Source organism: Canis aureus, chromosome 1 (genome assembly GCF_053574225.1).
Source record: "Canis aureus isolate CA01 chromosome 1, VMU_Caureus_v.1.0, whole genome shotgun sequence".
NCBI lineage: Eukaryota > Metazoa > Chordata > Mammalia > Carnivora > Canidae > Canis > Canis aureus.
In genome coordinates, this window is record NC_135611.1 from 24,588,738 (window position 1) to 24,609,794 (window position 21,057).

Below are 21,057 nucleotides of genomic sequence, written 5' to 3' on the forward strand. Positions count from 1 at the left end.
AAGAATTAAAACCTAATCTTCTAAAGCTGTTTCAAAAAAATAGAAATGGGAGGAAAATGTCCAAACTTGTTCTCTGAGGCCAGCATTACTTTGATCCCCAAACCAGAAAAAGACCCCCCCCAAAAAGGAGAATTACAGACCAGTATCCCTGATGAACATGGGTGCCAAATGCTCACTAAGGTACTAACCAGTAGGACCCAACAGTGCATTAAAAGGATTATTCACCATGACCAAGTGGGATTTGTTCTTGGACTGCAAGGATGGTTTGGCTTTTGCAAGTCAATGAACATTAATAAATGAAAGGACGTGAGCCATGTGATCCTCTCAATTGATGCAGAGAAAACATTTGACAAACTACAGCATCCATTCCTGATCAAAACTCTTCAGGGTGTAGGGATGGAGGGAACATTCCTCAGCATCTTAAAAGCTATTTATGAGAAGCCCACAGCGAATATCATCTCAATGGGGAAAAACTGAGAGCTTTCACCTAAGATCAGAAACAGGGGTGTCCACTCTCACCACTGCTATTCAACATAGTCCTAGAAGTCCCAGCCTCAGCAATCAGGCAACAAAAAGAAATAAAAGGCATTTAACTTGGCAAAGAAGTCAAACTCTCACTCTTCACGGATAATATGATACTTTATGAGGAAAATCCAAAAGACTCCACCACAAGATTGTTAGAACTCATACAGCAATTCTGCAATGTGGCCATGTATAAAATCAATGCACAGGAAACAGTTGCATTTCTATACACTAACAGTGAGACAGAAGAAAGAGAAATTAAGGAATTGATCCCATTTACAGTTGTACCAAAAACCATAACCTACCTAGGAATAAACCTAATCAAAGTAGGAAAGGATCTGTACTCTAAAAACTACAGAACACACATGAAAGAAATTGAGGAAGACACTAAGAAATGGAGAAACATTCCATGCTCATGGACTGGAAGAATAAATACTGTGAAGATGTCTATGCTGCCCAGAGCAATCTACACACTGAATGCAATTTCTATCAAAGTGCCATCGACTTATTTCACAGAGCTGGAACAATTGATTCTAACCAGAAAAGACCCCGAATAGCCAGAGGAATATTGAAAAAGAAACCAATGCCAGGGGCATCACAATGCCGGATTTCAAGCTGTATTACAAAACTGTAATCATCCAGACAGTGTGGCACTGGCACAAAATCTAATCTTTGACAAAGCAGGAAAGAGTATCCACTTGAAAAAGGACAGTCTTCTAGAAATGGTGTTGGGAAAATTGGACAGCCACATGTAGAAGAAAGTAACTGGACCATTTTCTTACATCATACACAAATGTAGTCTCAAAATGGATGAAAGGCTAAAATGTGAGACAAGAATCCATCAAAATCCTAGAGGAGAACACAGGCAACACCCTTTTTGAACTTGGTCACAGCAATTTCTTGCAAGATACATCCAGGAAGGCAAGGGAAACAAATGCCAAAATGAGCTATTGGGACTTCATCAAGATAAAAACTTCTTGACAGCAAAGGGAACAGTCAACAAAAGTGCAAGACAACCTACAGAATGGGAGAAGATATTTGCAAACGACACATCAGACAAAGGGCTAGTATCCAAGATCTATAAAGAACTTCCTAAACTCAACAGCAAAGAAACAAACAATCCAATAATTTAGTCCCAATGCCTGGGACCCAGGGGAGCTGCTTTATAACCCCCAGAATGAAGCTGAAGGCCTGAGAATCTGGTGGGGAGGTGCCCATATAAGTCCCAGAGTCTCAGGAACTGAAAAGTGGGAGCACCACTGTCTGAGGCCAGGAGAAGGTGGACATCAAAACTCGAGAACTGAGAGTTCGCGTTTTCTCTGCCTTTTTTTTTGGACCCTGCAACAGATTGGATGATGCTCACCCACATTGGTGAGGGTGAATCTTCTTTATTCAGCCTATTGAGCCAAATGCTAATCTCTTCTCGAAACACCTTTACAGATACACCCAGAAATTATGTTTTACCAGCTCTTTGGCCATTCCTTATTCCAGTCAGGCTGACACATAAAATTAATTATTACACCTTCCCAAAGACTTATTTACAATAATAATAGTTAATATCTGTTAGGAAATTAACATTCCAGGCATTTTGATAAATAACTCATATCCATTATTTCCCTTGATCTCCTCTGTATCCCGATGGATTAAATCATTCCACCATCATTTTACAGTTAAAGAAATCAAGGCTTTGAAAGATTAAGTTAATGTGTCCAGTGTCACAGACCAAGAAAGAGTCAGAGCTGAGGTTAGATCAAGTAGTCTATCATACCATAATCACCCAGATAGCTGCTATTATTATTTAACAAACAGTATAAGTGAATTAAAAACACCTCAAGAGAGGCACCTGGGTGGCTTAGTTGGTGGAGCATCTGATTCATGATCTCAGGGTTCTGAATTCAAGCCCCATGTTGGACTCCATGCTATATGTGGGGCCTACATAAAAAAACAAAAAATGAGGGCACCGAGTTGGCTCAGTCAGGTAAGTGTCAGCTTTGTCTCAAGCCAAGATCCCAGGGTCCTGGGACTGAGTTCTACGTAGAGCTCCCTGCCCCATGGGGAGCCTCCTGCTCCTGCTCCCTCTGCCTGCTCCCTCCCTCTGTGCGCTCTCTCTCCCTGTCAAACAGATAAATAAAATCTTAAAACCAAGACTTTCAAGAAATAAGATAAATTTATAGTAAATCCCAGCCACTGTAGGAAAAAAAAATAGCTCTATTTGTCAAAAATGTCCAGTGTAGACTATGAATATTCTTTTCCAGCCTACCCATCTGGTAAACACTCATTAGGGGCCAGGGACTCACCAGCGCTGGCTGTGGTCTCTTGCGGCATCTTTCAGCAGACCTCTTGCCCTAGTAGCATAAAACGGTTGCCAAGGAATGGGGTTCAGCTTGTCTACCCTCCTAGTCTCACCTTGATTCTCCTGATTCGCTTTCTCTACTTCCACCCCATCTTCACCACTCACTTACCATGATCCTGGTGACTGAGACTGAAGCATAACCTAGTATTGATTGGCTTTTGACCTCAGCTCTACCTTTATTTATTTATTTATTTATTTATTTATTTATTTTAATTTTTTTTAAATTTATTTATGAGAGCCACAGAGAGAGAGAGAGAGGCAGAGACACAGGCAGAGGGAGAAGCAGGCTCCATGCACCGGGAGCCCGACGTGGGATTCGATCCCGGATCTCCAGGATCGCGCCCTGGGCCAAAGGCAGGCGCCAAACCGCTGCGCCACCCAGGGATCCCTCTACCTTTATTTTTTAATCCCCTTGACTTGGCACACGTTTGAGGACTCCTCAATGAACTGGCTCTAGAAACCCCTCTTCCTGTTTGTCTAGCTTGCCCACTCCTAATCTGGGCCCGGTGGAAGGGGCAAAGACGACGCTGTCGATGTGGCCTCAATGAGCCTTCCGTGTCGAGGGGACATAAGCCACATGCCTGAGCTCCACAGCAAAGTCCAGAGAGTCGTGTGTGATGGGAGAGTGTGGATAAAGGACTGTGACAAACACAAAACTGACCCACGTCAATTCCCTTCAGAACAAACTTGGTTATGAATAAATTAAAATCTGAGTGGCTCTGCGATAGCACAGAAACGCATGTGTGTGGACTTAGGTTGATTATAATATCACGTACTGCTCCTGCCAGGAGCGAAGACGGAAGCGAGCAATCGTAGCAGAGACATGGAAAGGATGCTCATGCTTAAGGAGAGTCTAGCTTTTGTTTCAGCGATTAGGCCCAGCTGCAGCTTCCGCCCTTGAGGTCTGTGTGCTATCCATGTACAAAGTAATTTTTCATATTACCTTACTTCCAACCAAATCGTCGATATTAAAGAGAGCCAGAACCTCAAACTCTTAAGTCCGTGAATCGAGCACTTGTCATCACCACAGCTTCCAAGGAAGTGCCCGCCTGGGGTAGTCCACTTCCCTGGGCAGAACAGGTTACAGGGCTCCTTTCTCCTGTCTGCCTTAAGATCTGCAAGAAAGGCCAACTGAATATCTTTCTTGGCCCCCTTCCATTAAACCCACCCTGGATCTTGTCCTCCGTGTGCTAGTGCTCTCAAGTAAAAAGTGTACAGAGACATAAAGCTGAGGGAACAAGCCAATCTCCCCCGAGGCCACAGAGCTCATCTAAACTCTCCTCCGCTCAGTCTTACATTTTTGCAATCCTCTCATGATATAGGATTTTTAGGTAAAGGAACCCTCCTCAGAAGACTCACCAGGTTTAAATCCTTAAAATCTAAAGAATATCCTTTGCAAGTCTAATAATTGTATCTTCTGGTTAGCTGCCTTCTAGAGACCTCCACATGCTTTGCTGAGCCATAGAGCATCAACTACACGACTTGTGTGAGTCCTGCTGAGAAAGGACGTTTAAACAGCTGAATGGCAAGTTAATTTGCTGAAGGACTGTCCGGTTCGACATGACTAAAGGCTTAGCACAGGTCCTGGAAGGAAATGGAGTGTGAGTGGCAGCCTCCTGAGGAAGGAGGAAGGAGGAAGGAGGAGAGGACTACGAGTAGCAGCCAGAAGTAGCACCCAAACGAGCTCTGCAACCTTCCTTTTACAAGACAGCTAGCCAGCACTGAGGCCAGTCTTGGTCGGGATGTCCGCTGGTGGGCAGCTGAGCATCCTACACTGGTCACAACCAGACAGAACTCAAAATGGCAGACAGACCGACACTGACAACCTCAGAGACAGAAAAGAGGAAAGGAGAGGGATCCAGACAAGAAAAAGAATGCCAGCCAAGATGGAGAACAAGGTTGAGATGAGAGCTTGGTGCCTGGGAGTCATCCGAGGAGATGGAGAAACTCTATTCAGCCCAGCCTGGTTATGAGGATGACCTTTGTAAGAAGTCTCTGAGTTCACACCAAAAATGTAAGATTAATAATAAGTATGATAATAGTGCATTCCAATCATGCTCCAAGTAATTTCACAAGCAGTTTCTTTTTTAAAAAAAAGATTTTATTTATTTATTTGAGAGAGAGAGAGAGAGAGAGAGAGAGAATAAGCAGGCAAACATTTGGCAGAGGGAGAGGGAGAAGCGGGCTCCCTGCTGATGCAGGGCTCGAACTCAGGACTCTGAGATCAAGACCTGAGCTGAAGGCAGATGCTTAACCAGTTGAGCCACCCACATGCCCCTATGCAACTTCTTATTTAATCTTCAAATCAGTATTATCATGCCCCCTTTTACAAATATGGAAACTGAAGTTTAGGTGGGGTAAGGGGCAAGCCTCAAGTCATAGCTAAGACGAGGCAGAGACGAGTCTCAAACCCAGGCCTAGATAAAGCTCGCAGGTGCTCTGCAGGGACCTGGCAAGGCCTCTTCTGTCTGGGTCCTCCTGCTTCTGCCCACCCCCCACTTCTAGTCTCTTTCTAATGTGACCCTCTCAGCACACACTCCAAAGATGCTTTGTACTTTGTACCCTTTCTGTGTGTTGCTTCTCTCTACTCATTTTCTTCTTATGTTGCCTTCACCACATTTGGTTCACATTTAGGACCCAGTTCTAATGCTCCCTTCTCCATAGGCTGTGAGGCCGTGCCTTCTCCCAGGCTATGATCTGCTCTCAAGAATCCGGGACCTCTAAGGAAGCTCAGTCACCCTGGGGCTCTGGTCCTACTGTGTGCGATTTGTCTGGTCACAAGCATCTTTGCCCACTCTTCCCACCGTGACTACATAGCAGGGCTGCCCAGGTCCCTGCTCATCACAGGGCTGGCCTTGAACTCACTGCCCCAGGCATTCTCAGTCTCAGGAAGAAGTTAGCTACTTCCTGTCATTAGTGCAAGGAAAAAGCAGTATCTGTGACATAAAAGAAATCCCAGTGAGGCAGAGTGAAGGCTAGTGTCAGAAAGTTGTGTGAAAGGCAAAGCTGAACAGGGCAACCCAGCCAGCCTCCTTGCTCATAGGCAGGTTGACACTCTTACTGCATGAAGCAAACTCAAACCAATCAGCAACACCTCTGGGTTTCAGCCCACGGCGGGTGGTGACTTCAGATCTTCAGTTCCCTGTACCAGGAAGGCACCTACAAATCATGGACGGCCAAGGAGAAACACCACGTCATACGAGAGGTCAACCCCCTACCTAGCAGGACTCAGCATAGACAGAGGAAGGGCTGGCCCGCATCCCCTCTCACTGAGTGGAACCGGCAGGAAGCTATGGCCTGGGTTTCATTCCTAAGACCCTTCTATCTGGTGAAAAGTAGAACCCACCATTTCTGGATTCTAGATTCACCAGGGGTCCTGGGCTCCTCTTATATCTGGTCCCCACTGAGACAAGGCAAAGGAGAAGAAAATGTTACAATCACTCATTGCCCCATTCATTTGTTCATCCATTCGATCTTTATTGAGCAGGGACAGTTCTGATCACTAGGGATACAAAACTGAACTGTCTCCCTCTTGCCTGTGCCCCAACCACCTCAGCCTCCTTGCCATCCTTCCAAGTCTCTGAGAATCTTCCTGCCGCTGAGCATTTCCATTTTCTCTGTGGTTTCCCTGAAATGTGCTTCTCCAGTGTTAGGCAGCTCATTCCTTCACTGTCTTCACAGCCTCTATTCAAATGTCCCCCTCCTTAGAGAGAGGGTGTACATCACCCAACATCACCTATTGAAAGTAGCAGCCCCCCCCCATTTTTCTCTTGTCTTACTACCTTCTCATGTAGCTCCTACAGCATCCAGAGATAGGATCTTAAGCCCAAGTGGGGGCTGTTGGTGAAGGAAATGTGAGGAGGGAGTGGTGGAGCCTCATATCCTCACTGGCTCTGCTGGAAGAAGAGCCGCTTTCTTCAGAAACAAGAGGGAAACAGAAAGGTAAGTCCTAGATGGAGCTAAGTTTGCAGCTGACGTGTCAGAGATGCAAAGAAGATTCTCCTTCTATATGGGGAGGATTGAGGAGGGAGAGGTACAGAAGAAAAATTAAATATGAAGGTTGAAGATGCTAAAATAGAATGGGTTAGATGGAGCATCCCCCCCAACTTTATTGTGATATAACTGATACAAAACACTGTAATTTTAAGGTGTACAATATGATTTGATACATGTATATATTGTGAAATCGCTACTACCATGATAAGGTTAGTTAGCACATCCTTCACCTCACATAATTACCTTTTTTTGGGGTATTGTTATGGTGACAGTATTTAAAATCTATTGTCTTATCCTCTTAGCAACTTTCAATTATTTAATATTGTGTTATTAACAAGTTAATGTTAATTAGCTATGTTAATTACCAATGTTGTGCATTAGGTCTCCAGACGTTATTATTTCTCTTATAACTGGGAGTTTATACCTTTTGACAAGCATCTCCTTATTTCTTCTACTCCCCAGCCCCTTGCAACCACCAATCTACTCTGTTTCAATGAGTTTGGCTTTTTTTAGATTCCACATGTGAGATCCTATAGTGTTTGTCTTTCTCTGTCTAACTTGTTTCACTTAGCATAATGCCCTCAGATGTAATCCAGGTTGTCACAAGTGACAAGATCCTTTTTTAATGCTGAACCATTCCTCTCTGTGTGTGTGTGTGTGTGTGTGTGTGTGTGTGTGACATTTTCTTTATCCTTTCATCCATCAGTGGGCACTTAGGTGGTTTCCATGTCTTGGCTATGATAAATAATACTGCTATGAACATAGGGGTACAGATAGCTCCATGAGAAAGTAATTTCATTTCCTTTGGACAAATACCCAAAAGTAAAATTACCGAGAAATAAAATTAATGAATCACATTATAGTTCTATTTTTAACTTTTGAAGAGCCTCCATACTGTTTTCCATAGTGGCTGTACCAATTTACATTCTAACCAATAGCACATGAGGGTTCCTTTTTCAGTGAAGCATCTTGAAACCTCTGTATGGAGAGGGAAGGAAGGAAGAAAAGGTCCAGGAGGAACAACAGAAGAAAGTAGAGCAGCAGAGAGCTAAAGGTTGAGCTGTGATTGAATAGTAAGGGGAGTTGATGTAAAAGATTCAGAAGGACATCATCAGGCAGATTGGTAGTTACTGGTAGGAAGGTCAAGGTGTGGCTGTGAACTGTTCTGGACTTGGAGTACAAGTAAATGTGGTGGGATGGAATACAGTGGGAGAATTTTGAGGAATGGTAACTAGATGGTCCATTCCTCTGAAATCTGAATTTATCCATATAAAGGAAAATCAGCTGTCCAGTCCTCAGGGAGGACAATTGGTAGACAACATGGAAAACAAGAGAGAAGGACAGAAAGGTCCCATGTTAAGTACTAACCACTCCCAGGATTTCATAATCAACATAAGCTCCTGGTGTTCAATCAATTTTAATTCTTTAATCCATTTTATTGGTATTCCTAACCATTATACATAACAAGTAACAGAGATAATAGAGTAGGTTAAGTTGGAAAGGTATCTGTCAAAACAAGTGTCCATTTTTATCAATTTAATCTGCGATTAATAAAATCAAATAAAAGACTGCAACACAATTGGAACAGGTTTTGAATTCGAATGCCATGGTCAATATAGGAAATAATGAAGGTCAATTACCACAAAATGACATACTATACACTTCTTTCTTTGCGGTCCACCATGTTCCCCTCTCCGTCATCGTTGGGAACAGGACAGAAAACTCACAGAACACTAATTACCTGAGTGGCACAGTGAACCTCATGTTAGGGAACATTTTTGATCAATGACATTTTAATTATTGCAAATCTAGCAATGAAACATATCCAACCTACTGAGAGAAGGGAATAAAAGGAACCAAGACAGAAAGAAGGGAAACAGAAGAAAAAGAAAGAGGTGAGTTTTCATAGCAAATCTCACTGGCACCCAATTCCTGTGGTTCTACAATAAACAATATGAAATAATTTTCTTTATTTATGGCCAACCTTTGTCTCTGTGACAAGGTCACCAGCTAGACCCCAAGGCCTGGCCTTTACTGCCCACCTCTTTGTACTCACTAAACTTTGTTTTAAATTTTCCCCTAAGCTCTTCCTTTTGGCTTTCCTCTCGACTCAGGCAAATGAAACCCAAAACTACCCCTCAGGTGGCGGCAACTGCCCTGACAAAACTTCCCACCAGCAGAGACCACCCAGACATTTTGAGGTAAGCCTGACTCATGCCTGCACAGATGGACCATGGAGTGACCTCTGAGTGACCTACAATTACCTTTACCTCATTCTAATTCTAAAATCCCCACTTAAGGCAAGGGAGCCTCAGCCTCATATATATGTATAGACACTTTTCCTTAAGGCACATGTGTGACCTTACGCCCATTTTTACATAGGATGAGAAGACTTCTCTATCTAAGACTTCTTTATCCTAATCCTAAATAAAAGGAACCTACTCACCCTCTCTTGAGGAGTCATGGCTTTGGAAACCATTCCTCATGATCTACTTATTTACTGCAAATAAAAGTCTACTTTGTAGAACAACTCAATCTAGTACAGCTTCTGATTCACCAAGGAGTGAACTCATGTTGGTTTGGTTGCAACAAGAATATTAAAATAGAAACTTTCAGTTCAACTGTGACTACTGCCACCATGAGTATCATCTTTGCATTTCAATGCCAAGAATAGTACACCAGTTTCAGAGGAGGCCAAAGTCCACAAAGTAGACAAAACAAAGGGAGTTAGAAGAGAAATAAAAGGTAGAAATGAAAAGAGATATAAAACCTCACTGGGCAGATGATAAGTGTAATTCTGTTTGATAGGGTCATTGGTTTTGGGATCAAGGTGATGCTGATCTCGTAGAACAAGTTTGGAATTTTTCCTTCCATTTCTATTTTTTGAAACATCTTCAGAAGAATAGGTATTAGTTCTTCTTTAAATGTTTGGTAGAATTCCCACGGGAAGCCATTTGGCCCTGACTTTGGTTTGTTGGGTGATTTTTGATTACTGCTTCAATTTCCTTGCTCATTATGGGTCTGTTTAAGTTTCCTATTCTTCCTGTTTCAGTTTTGATAGTTTATAAGTTTCTATGACTGTATCCCTTTCTTCCAGATAGCCTAATTTGTTGACATATAATTGCTTACAACATGCTCTTAAAATTGTTCATATTTTTTTTGGTGTTGGTCATGACCTCTCCTTTTCACTCATAATTGTATTAATTTGGGTCCTTTCTCTTTTGTTTTTGATAAGTCTAGCTCAGGGTTTATTGATGTTATTAATTCTTTCAAAGAACCAGCTCCTAGTTTCATTGGTCTGTCCTACTGTTCTTTTGATTTCTACTTCATTGATTTTTGCTCTGATCTTTATTGTTTCTTTTCTCTTGTTAGGTTTAGGCTTCATTTTCTGTTCTGTCCCCTGATCTTTTAGATGTAAGTTTTTGTTGTGTGTTTGAGACCTTTCTTGTTTTTTGAGAAAGGCTTATGTTGCTATAATAGCTTCAGGACTACCTTTGCTGCATCCCAAAGGTTTTGAACAGTTGTGTTTTTATTTTCATTTGTTTCCATGAATTTTTAAAAAATTCTTTAATATCCTGGTTGACCCATTCATTCCTTAGTAGGACACTCTTTAACCTCCAAGTATTTGAGTTCCTTCTAAATTTCCTCTTGTGACTGAGTTCAAGTTTCAAAGCATTGTGGTCTGAAAATATGCAGGGAATAATCCCAAGCTTCTGGTATTGGTTGAGATCTGATTTGTGACCCAGTATGTGATTTATTCTGGACAATGTTCCATGTGCACTCAAGAGGACTGTGTATGGGACACTCTAGGATGGAATGTTCTGTATATAACTGTGAAGCCCATTGGGTCCAGTGTGTCCCTTGTTTCTTTGTTGATCTTCTGCTTGTATGATCTGTCTATTTCCATGAGTGGGTTGTTGAAATTCCCTACTATTACTGTATTGTTATCAATGTGTTTCTTTAATTTGCCAAGTTATTCATTAGTTGATATAATTGGCTGTTCCCAAGTTAGGAACATAAATATTTATAATCATTAGATCTTCTTGTTGGATAGACCATTGAAGTTTGAAATAATGTCCCTTTTCATCCCTTTCTAAAGTCTTTGGTTTGAGATCTAATTTGCCTGATATGAGAATTGTTACCTCAGCTTTATTTTGATGTCCACCGGCATTATAGTTGCCTTTCTACCCCCTAACTTTCAATCTGGAGGTGTCTTTGGGGCTAAAATGAGTCTCTTGTAGATAGCATATGGATAGGTCTTGCTTTTTTATCTAATCTGATGCCCTGTGTCTTTTGATTGGCACATCTAGTCCATTTACATCCAGAGTACTAAAGATATGCATTTAGTTTCACTCTATTACTTATAAAATCATTATTTCTGTAGATTACATCTGTTTCTTCCTGGTCTATGTTACTCTTGGGCTCTCTCTTTGCTTACAAGGCCCCCCTTAATATATCTTGCAGAGCTGTTATGATGGTCACATATTCTTTCAGTTTCTGTTTGTCCTGGAAGTTCTTTATCTCTCCTACCCTTCTGAATGACAGCTTTTCTGGATAAAGTATTTTTGGCTACACGTTTTTCTCATTTAGTACCCTGAATATATCATGTCATCCCTTTCTGGTCTGCCAGGTCTCTATGGATTGGTTTTCTGTGAGGCTAATGTTTCCACCCTTGTAGATTAAGAACCTCTTATCTTGAGATGCTTCCGTGATTTTCTCTTTATCTCTAAAATTTACAACCTCACTATTATATGTCACTGTATTGATCTTTTTTTGTTTTGTTTTGTTTTGTTTGTTTGTTTGTTTTTACTTCAAGAGGGGTTCTCTGTGCCTCCTGGATATAAATGCCTGTTTCTTTCCCCAGGTTAGGGAAGTTCTGTTATGATTTGCTCAAATATACCTTCTGTCCCTCTCTCTCTCTCTTTCTTTTTCTTGTGGGTCCCCAATTATTCTAATATTGTTTCACTGTACTTCATGGTATAGCTGATTTTTTTAAGCGTCCTCTCATGATCTATTAAGTGCTTTTCTCTTTTCTTCAGCTTCCTTCCTTTCAATCATTTTTTTCTTCTATATCACTGACTCTCTCTTCTGCCTTTTTTACTTTAGCCATTGGAGCATCCATTTTAGACTGCATCTTAAGTTAAAGCATTTTTAATTTGGGACTGATTAGATTTTAGTTATTTTATTTCTGCACTAAGGGATTCTCTAGTGTGTTTTATGCCCATGCAGTATATTTATAAATTTTATTCTGAATTCTAGATCTGACATTTTACTTGTATCCATATTAATTAAATCAATGACAAGAATCTTACCTCTGGTTCTTTCTTTTGTTGTGAATTTCTCCTCCTAGTCATTCTTTTTCTAGAGAAGAATAGATTAATGAGAGAACAAAATAAAAAATATCAATCACAAACCCAGCAAAATACTCTAGATAAATCTGAAGAGATCAGAAATGAGAAAGAAGACTAAAGAGAGAGAATATAATTTCACAGGTAGATAAAACAGGGTTATATACTTGGTCCTGGTGTATTTTGGTCTGTTTGTTAGAAGAAACTCAATCCCAAAATAGTAAAGAAAGAAAAATTTTTACATATAAAAAATTAAATTGAATACAGTTAAAAGAAGCCCAAAATGAAGAATGTATCTATTAAATTGTAAATGTAAAAATGAAAATTAAAAAAGAATTAAAAATTAGGAATTAGAAAAATAAGGAACTAGTTCAAAAGGAAAAAAAAGGAAAAAAATTTAAACAGAAAGACTAAGGACTCAGAAGAAAAAAACCCTCAAATTCTATATATTGTTTTTCCCAAGAGCAGGATTTTTTCTGTTCTGTGTTGATCCATCAACTTGATATTGGCCTGATGTTCCTGCTGGGAGAGGCCTGTTGCACTGATTCTCAGGAGTCTGTCTGGGTGGAGCTGCACCGCCCCTTACCAGGGGGCCGGGCTCATTGTAAGCTCCTTTGGGTTGCTCTTTGTGGCTTTTCTTCCCTGAAGGCTTTCTGTGATGCTTGCAAAAACTGGTCACTTTTCTACTTGTGAAATTCTTTTCTTAGATCTCAGGTTGAATTCACAGTTTCAGAATGATTTCTTAGATATCTAACTGAATTCAAGACACCAGATTAAAGGAAGGTCCCCTATTCTTCTGCCATCTTTCCTCCTAGACTGCTGGGAGATTTTTGATTACTAATTTGATTTCTTTGCTGATTATGAGTCTATTCAAATTTTCTGTTTCATCCTGATTCAGTATTGGTAGTTTGTAGTTTTCTAGGAATTTGTCCATTTCTTTCCAATTTGTTGATATACAATTGCTCATAATATTCTCTTATGATTATTTGTATTTCTGTGGTATCTGTTGTGATCTCTCCTCTTTCATTATGATTTTATTTATTTGTGCCCTTTATCTTTCCTTTTTGATAGTTTTGTTTAGGGGGTTATCAATTTTATTAATTCTTTCAATGAACCAGCTCTTAGTCTCACTGATCTGTTCTACTGTTTTTTCTTTGTTTGTTTTGTGTCTGTATCATTTATTTCTGCTCTGATCTTTACTTCCCTTCTGCTGGCTATAGGCTGTAGTTGCTGCTTTTATAGTTCCTTTAGGTGAATGGAGACTTTTCTTGCTTCTTGAGGTAGTCCTGTATCGCTATATATTTCACTCTTACAACTTTCTTTGCTGCATCGCAAAGGTTTTGGACTGTCACATTTCATTCTCATTTGATTTCATGTACTTTTTAATTTCCCCTTTAATTTCATAGTTAATCAATTCATTCTTTAGTAGGATATTCCTTAACTTCCAAGCATTTGTGGTCTTTCCAAATTTTTCTTATGGTTGACTTCAAGTTTTATATCATTGTGGTCTGAAAATATGCATGGTATGAGCTCAATCTTCTTGTACTGATTGGGTTCTGATTTGCCATTCAGTGTGTGATTGTATTCAGGAGAATGTCCCATGTGCACTCAAAAGGAATGTGTACTCTGCTGCTTTAGGGTGAAATGTTCTGAATATATCTGTTAAGCCCATTTGGTCCAATGTGTCATTCAAAGCCATTGTTTTATTGTTGATTTTCTTCTTAGCTGATCTGTCCATTGCTGTAAATGGGGGTGTTAAAATCCCCTACTATGATTGTATTATTATCAATGAGTTTCTTTGCTTGTTATTGATTCATATATTTGGGTGCTTCCATTTTGGGGGCATAAATATTTACATTTGTTAGATTTTCTTGATGGCTAGGCTCCTTATTTATGATATAATGCCCTTCTTCATCTCTTGTTACAATCTTTGTTTCAAAATCCATGTTGTCTGATATGAGTATGGCTACTCCAGCTTTCTTTTGATGTCTAATAGCATGATAGGTGGTGCCCCATCTCCTCACTTTCAGTCTGCAGGTATCTTTAGGTCTAAAATGAGTCTCTTGTAGGCAGCGTGTAGATGAATCTTGATTTTTAAAAAAAATCCGTTGTGATACTCTGTTTTTTTTTTTTTTTTTTTTTTTTTTTTTTTAAGGGCAAATCCTTTTTTTTTTTTAAAGACTTTATTGGGACTCCTGGGTGGCTCAGGAGGTTGAGCGTCTGCCTTTGGCTCGGAGGTGATCCCTGGGTCCCAGGATTAAGTCCCGCATCAGGCTCCCTGCAAGGAGCCTGCTTCTCTCCCTGCCTGTCTCTGCCTCTCTGTTTCTAATGAATAAATAAATAAAATCTTTAAAAAAATAAATAAAAGACTTTATTTATTCATAAGAGACACAGAGAAAGGCAGAGACATAGGCAGAGGGAGAAGCAGACTCCCTGCAAGGGAGCCTGATGTGGACTCAGCCTGAGGACTCTGGGATCATGACCTGAGTCAAAGGCAGAAGCTCAACCACTGAGCCACCCAGGCATCCCTACTCTATGTTTTTGGATTGGAGAATTAAGTCCATTTATATTCAGAGTGATTACTGATAGATATGAATTTAGTGCCATTGTGTTACCTGTAAAGTTGATGTTTCTGGTGATGTCTGTTCCTTTCTAGTCTTTGTTGATTTGGGTCTTTCTTTCCCACTCAAAAAAAAAAAATTCCCCTTAATATTTCCTGCAGAGTAGGTTTAGTGGTCACAAACTCCTTTAGTTTTTGTTTGTCTGGAAAACTCTGTATCTCTCTTTCTATTCTGAGTGACAGCCTTGCTGGATAAAGTATTCTTGGATGAATATTTTCCCATTCAGTGTTGAATATATCCTGTAATTCTCTTCTGGCCTGCCAAGTTTATGTGGACAGATCTGCTGCAAACCTGATGGATCGTCTCTTGTGTGTAAGGACTTCTTTTGCCTTGCTGCTTTCTAGATTCTTTCCTTGTCTATTTTGTGAATTTGGCTATGGTATGTTTTGGTGATCATCAGCTTTTGTTGAATTTAATGTGAGTGCTCTGTGCTTCTTGGATTTTGGTGACTCTTTACTTCCACAGATTAAGGAAGTTTTCAGCTACAATTTGCTCAAATAAACCTTCTGTCCCTTTTTCTCTCTCTTCACCTTCTGAGATTCCTATGATTCAAATGTTATTGCATTTTAATAAGTTCCTGAGTTCCCTAAATCTACCTTTGTGGTCTATTACCTTTCTTTCCCTCATCTTTTCAGCATCATCACTTTCCACAATTTTATCCATATTACTGCTTCTCTCTTCTGATTTGTCCACCCTCATTTTTTTGGTCTCCCTTCAAGACTGCATCTCAGTTATAGCATTTTTAATTTCAGCTTGACTAGATTTTAGTTCTTTTATCTCTGCAGGAAAGGATTCTCTAATGTCTTCTATGCTATTTTCCAGCCCAGCTAGTATCCTTATAATTATTTTAAATTGTAGTTCAGACATCTTACTTATATCTGTATGGACTAAAACCCTGGCTGTTACTTCTACTTCTTGTTCTTTCTTTCGGGGTGAGTTACTCCATCTAGTCATTTGGTTCAGTGGTGGGGGAGCTAGATCCTAGGTGTGTTTTGGTCTGATTGTTAAAAGAAATTAAATCCCAGGACCCTGGGTGGCTCAGTCAGTCAAGAGTCTAACTCTTGATTTTGGCTCCAGTAATGACATCAGGGTCATGAGATTGAGTCCCGAATTGCGCTCCACAATCAGCAGAGTCTGCTTCTCTCCATCTTCCTTTTCTTTTGCCCCTCCTCATGCATTGTTTCTCTCTCTCCCTTTCAAATAAATAAATAAATCTAAAAAAAATAAAAGTAGCCATCCCCCAAAATAAATGTAATATATGTAAAATTATTTATGATTTTAATTTATAATTCATGAAATTTATAAAATTATTTATAACATGTTTGATTTTTAACATGTTATTTATTTATTCATGAGAGACACAGAGAGGCAGAGATACAAGCAGAGGAAGAAACAGGCTCTGTGCTTATAATTATATAGGTATGATTTTTAAAAATAAAAAAAAATGTATTTAAAAAATAAAAATAGGGGCACCAGGGTGGCTCAGTGGTTGAGCGTCTGCCTTTGGCTCAGGTTGGGATCCCAGGGTCCTGTGATCAAGTCCCACATTGGGTCCCCCACAGGGAGCCTGCTTCTCTCTCTGCCTGTGTCCCTGCCTCTCTCTGTGTCTCTCATGAGTAAATAAATAAAATCTTAAAAAATAAAAATAAAAAGGAAGCTAGATCCTATTTCCCTTAGAACTGAAGCTTTGTAGCACTCTATGACCAGTAGACTTGGTGTGCGTAAGGGGTTTGTGCTGGTCTTCTGGGGGACAGGCCTGTTGCACTGATTCTCAGACTGACAAGCCCTCAAAGAGATGCACCTGCAGTGCACAGAGGGTGGGACTTGCTGTAGGCAGCTCCCGTCTCCCCTTGGTGGTGCTGTTACCTCACTGAGATTTTTTTTAGTGGTGCTAGGCAGTGGGGGAAAGGGCATTACCCTGCTGTAGTGCCCCTGGAGCAGAGAACTGGCACCTGTCACCCCAGGAAGCCCTCACAGGAGAGCAATGAATCACCCTGTTGTGTCCACAGCTCCTGTCAGATCTCTGCCTTCACTCTGTCTGTGTCCAAGCTATCACCCTGCTGCGAGGCACAGTACTCCTGTATTTTATCTCAGGCAGATGGCTGAATTTTTAAACTTCAGATTTTAGGGACTCCCATGGGATGGCCCCATGCGGATTCTCTGGAGGAGGATCTCGTGTGCTTCTGCGGTTTGTCCACTTGCCCCAGGAAAGCAATTGGATGTACACGCAGGAGCTCCAAGTTTATGGCAAAGTGAAGCAGAAAGCCAGCACCAAGATCTGCTCCCTCTGCCAGCGTCCCTGCTCCCATGCCTGGGAACAGTGCAGCACATCGGTGCCACCCATCCTTCTGGACCTGGAGAGGCCTTGCCACCGCTCCCACATGCATTCCGAGCAATGGAACAGTTTCTCCCCATGCAACCTGGGGGATCCTCAGACTACACTGTCTGTTCCCAGGTCTCTGCCCTCCTTCCCCACAGGAGCACTCCTAAGCCAGACATGACCCCAGGGTGACAGACTTCTTACACTTCAGATTTTGCATTCTGCTGCTTATAATATGTGGTAGTCTCCGTAAGCAGGCTTCCCTCCCCTCCTCAACACCCACAGTTCTTATTTCCTCCAAATCCACCCTCTGCAGCTCCTACCTTCCCCAATTCTACTTGCAGACTTGCAGTTGTCTTCTCTCAGTCCTCAGATTTATTTCTTGGGTGTTCAGAATGATTTGCTATTTATCTAGCTGCATTCAAGGAATGAGCCAAGCTTAGGGCCCCCCTACTCCCCCTCTATCTTACCTCTGATCCTCAAGGGCTTTTGCTGTACATCTCTGTTGGTGTATTTTTCTTTCTTTCATCAGATTATAAATATATTGAGACCTGGGTCTCACTTTGAAAGCTCACAAATTTTTCTAACTGACTCCCTAATTTTAGGAAGTCTCACTGACCAATATTATTATAAGTCCCCACTTAAAAAAAGATACACTTCACTGCCTGTATTAGTTTCATATATATTTATATTTGTTTTATAAATTACCACATTTATTCTTTACAGTTCTGGAGATCAGAAATCCAAAATGGATATCATCAGCTTGTGCTATCATCAGCAAGGCTGCATTTCCTTCTGGAGTCTTAGGGGAGAATCTATTTATTGCCTTTGCAGCTTCTAGAGGCCACTCATACTCCTTGGCTCATGATGGCTTCCAGCTCTCACACAACTCTCTTCTGCTTCCATTCTCCTGTCCCCTTCTCTCAAATCTGGGGACCCCTCTGATTACACTGCACCCACACAAAAAAATCCAAAAGAGTCCCTTAACTCAATGATATCTTCAAAGTTCCTCTTGCCATATGAAGTAACATATTCACAAGCTCTGTGAATTAAGATGTGAACATCTTTGGGGGCCAATTTTCTGCCAACCACACTACTCTTCCTGTGAACTCTTAAAATGTGAATCACCATAATAAAACAATGGAGGCAACTAGTGTGGGTCACAATAGATGGATAGAACAATGCTCTCCTAATTTTTCACCTGCATGAAACAAAAAGAGATCTCCACTTGGGTGACACCCTGACAGAGCAGTTTCATGGAGGAAGAAGTGGAGAAGAACAGGTAGGTCTGCACAACCTGGGAGGAGACAGGAGAAGACACAAGTGAACACAAGCTTAGAGTCAAGGAGAGAAACTTGCTTCAGGATTTATGTAGAATGAGACTAATACATTAGGATCAATGGGTCTGGGTTGGCAGTACGTAGCTGTGGGTGTAGATTTTTCTGAGATACTGAAGCTTCTTACTTAACTTGTGTCAGTACCTTGTCCTCCTTAATATCTAATCATCTCTATTTTTTAAATATTTTATTTATTTATTCATGAGAGACACAGAGAGGGAGAGGCAGAGACACAGGCAGAGGGAGAAGCAGACTCCCTGTGGAGAGCCTGATGCAGGACTTGATCCTAGGACCTCGGGATCATCCCCTGAGCTGAAGGCAGATGCTCAACCACTGAGCCACCCAGGCACCCCAAGTCTTCTCTTGATTTTCTGATCTAGAGTCAACTCCAAACAAAGCAAAGAGCAGCAGCATGGTGGGACCACAGAGGGAAATTGGGACCTCTAGGGTCAAGGAGAAAGAAAGGCAATGGGTTTGGGTTAAGAACAGTAAAAGCTACTTTTACTTTCATTTCCTCCTCCTTTCATCTTTTGTGGTTGATAATTATAATTAGTCAAACTCAGTTCTTGTACTCTCAGTCCTATGTTCTACTCTAACTTAATGTCACCTTCAATCCTGGTAACCTAGGTAATTTCAAGCAAGTATAAATTTTGGAAGTGCAATTCTACACTTAAGCATATATTAAAGAGCACAATGATCTAAACACTCCACTAATTTTAATCAAATAAGACAACTTTACTGAATTTAAAATGCAGTCTGTTACTATATTCTTAGATGTACCCTGTGTATTAAGTATACTGTATAGTTATGTGTATTATATATTAGGAAGTCTAGCTTGGCATTGATTATCCACCCATAAGCTCTCTCTTTGGTAGTATTGAGTAGAACATCACCACTCTGTATTTAAAAACAAATGCACACATGCACATACATATTCATACTCCACTAGGGAGGTACCTACAAATAACTTTAGATTCTAGAGAAATGAGACTGAAGGATGTTGAAGAGACAATGAATTTGATAAAAACTTGGGAAGCAGCAATATGCCTTGAGACTAGTGAGAATGCCTTTGTGCTGGATCACATCTTTGTAAAGTTCTGGGAAGGCCGCCTCAAACTGCCCATGCCTGCCAGCCAAGGGCCACCAAGAAGATATCTATCACCAAAGTAAGATTATTGGGCCTTGTTGCAATAGGGTTGGCTCAACACCTCTCCTAAGATGGGTGTTGAAATGTGCCATGATTGGGTTTGGGCTTGTGCTCGGTGATTAGGGGTGGGCTACATGATTGTGGGTACTTGCCACAAAGTGAGGTCAATTCTATAAGTGGTATCTTAATAACTTTCATTAAGAACTGGGAATGGGGGCTACAGTCGTAAGTGGTAAGAGGAAGCAGCTGTCCCATAGCTGAGTGAGGAAGACATTTGAAAGAATTTGTGATTTACCCATGTTTTCATTTTCATCCAGATATGATTAGGTAGTGATCTCATATTTCATTCACGTTATCATGGTCACCTAGTGACATTATCTGATTTTGATATTCTGGGAAACTCTTATGTTCAACAGAACACTACGGCCTAGTTCTTTTAGCCAGGCTAGCCCCTGAGTGGCAGCAGTCATGGAGTCTTTCCTTTCTCAGGATATGGAATTGGAGTCCCATGCTGGAATGCTACAGCATGGGGAGAGCAGGCCTCCAGCCCATGTGGTCTCCCCAGCTCCAGCTCTGTCTTCTACTGTGAGTGGTCTCATGTGCATGCAGGGAACAGCCTGCCTGCACATCTAAACTTCATCAGCACCTCCTGCTGTTATATGCCCTTTGGCCAAGGAATAGTGCCTTCTCAGAATGACAAAGCAAGAAAACTGGCCCAAAGGTCCATGCAGGTCCTGAACGCACCTTTTTCAGCCAATATAACACCCAGTGCTCATCCCATCAAGTGCCCTCCTCAGTGCCCATCACCCAGTTACCCAACCACCACCCCCCCTCCCGCCCACCTCCCCTTCCGCAACCCTTTGTTCGTCATTATTTTCTGTAACAACCATATGTGGTCTCCAGACGGACTTAAGGAGCATGGGTTTGAAGGCAGAAAAACCTGCTCCTCATCCCAGCTTGTCCATTTTTCAAGTGTTGAGCAGGTTACTCAGCCTCTCTTACAGGCCTCAGCTTCTTCACATATGAGCACCTGGTGATGGGATGTTCCATGAATTAAAAGAAATCACACATCCAAATCGTTTTCTATATTTTCTAGTATAAACTGTTTACCCAATAAATAGAATTTGTATTATTTTCATTAAATATTCTAAAACGCAATCTTGTGGCTGATGGTAATTTTCAGAGGCCCTAAATCCAACTTAGATGTACAAATCTCCTGTTTCAAGCACATGTTCTTTTCTTTTTTTCTGCTATTAAAAGAGAATTCAGGGGATCCCTGGGTGGCTCAGTGGTTTAGTGCCTGCCTTCAGCCCAGGATTTGGTTCTAGAGTCCCAGGATCGAGTCCCTCATTGGGCTCCCTGCATGGATCCTGCTTCTCTCTGCGTTTCTCGTGAACAAATAAAGTCTTAAAA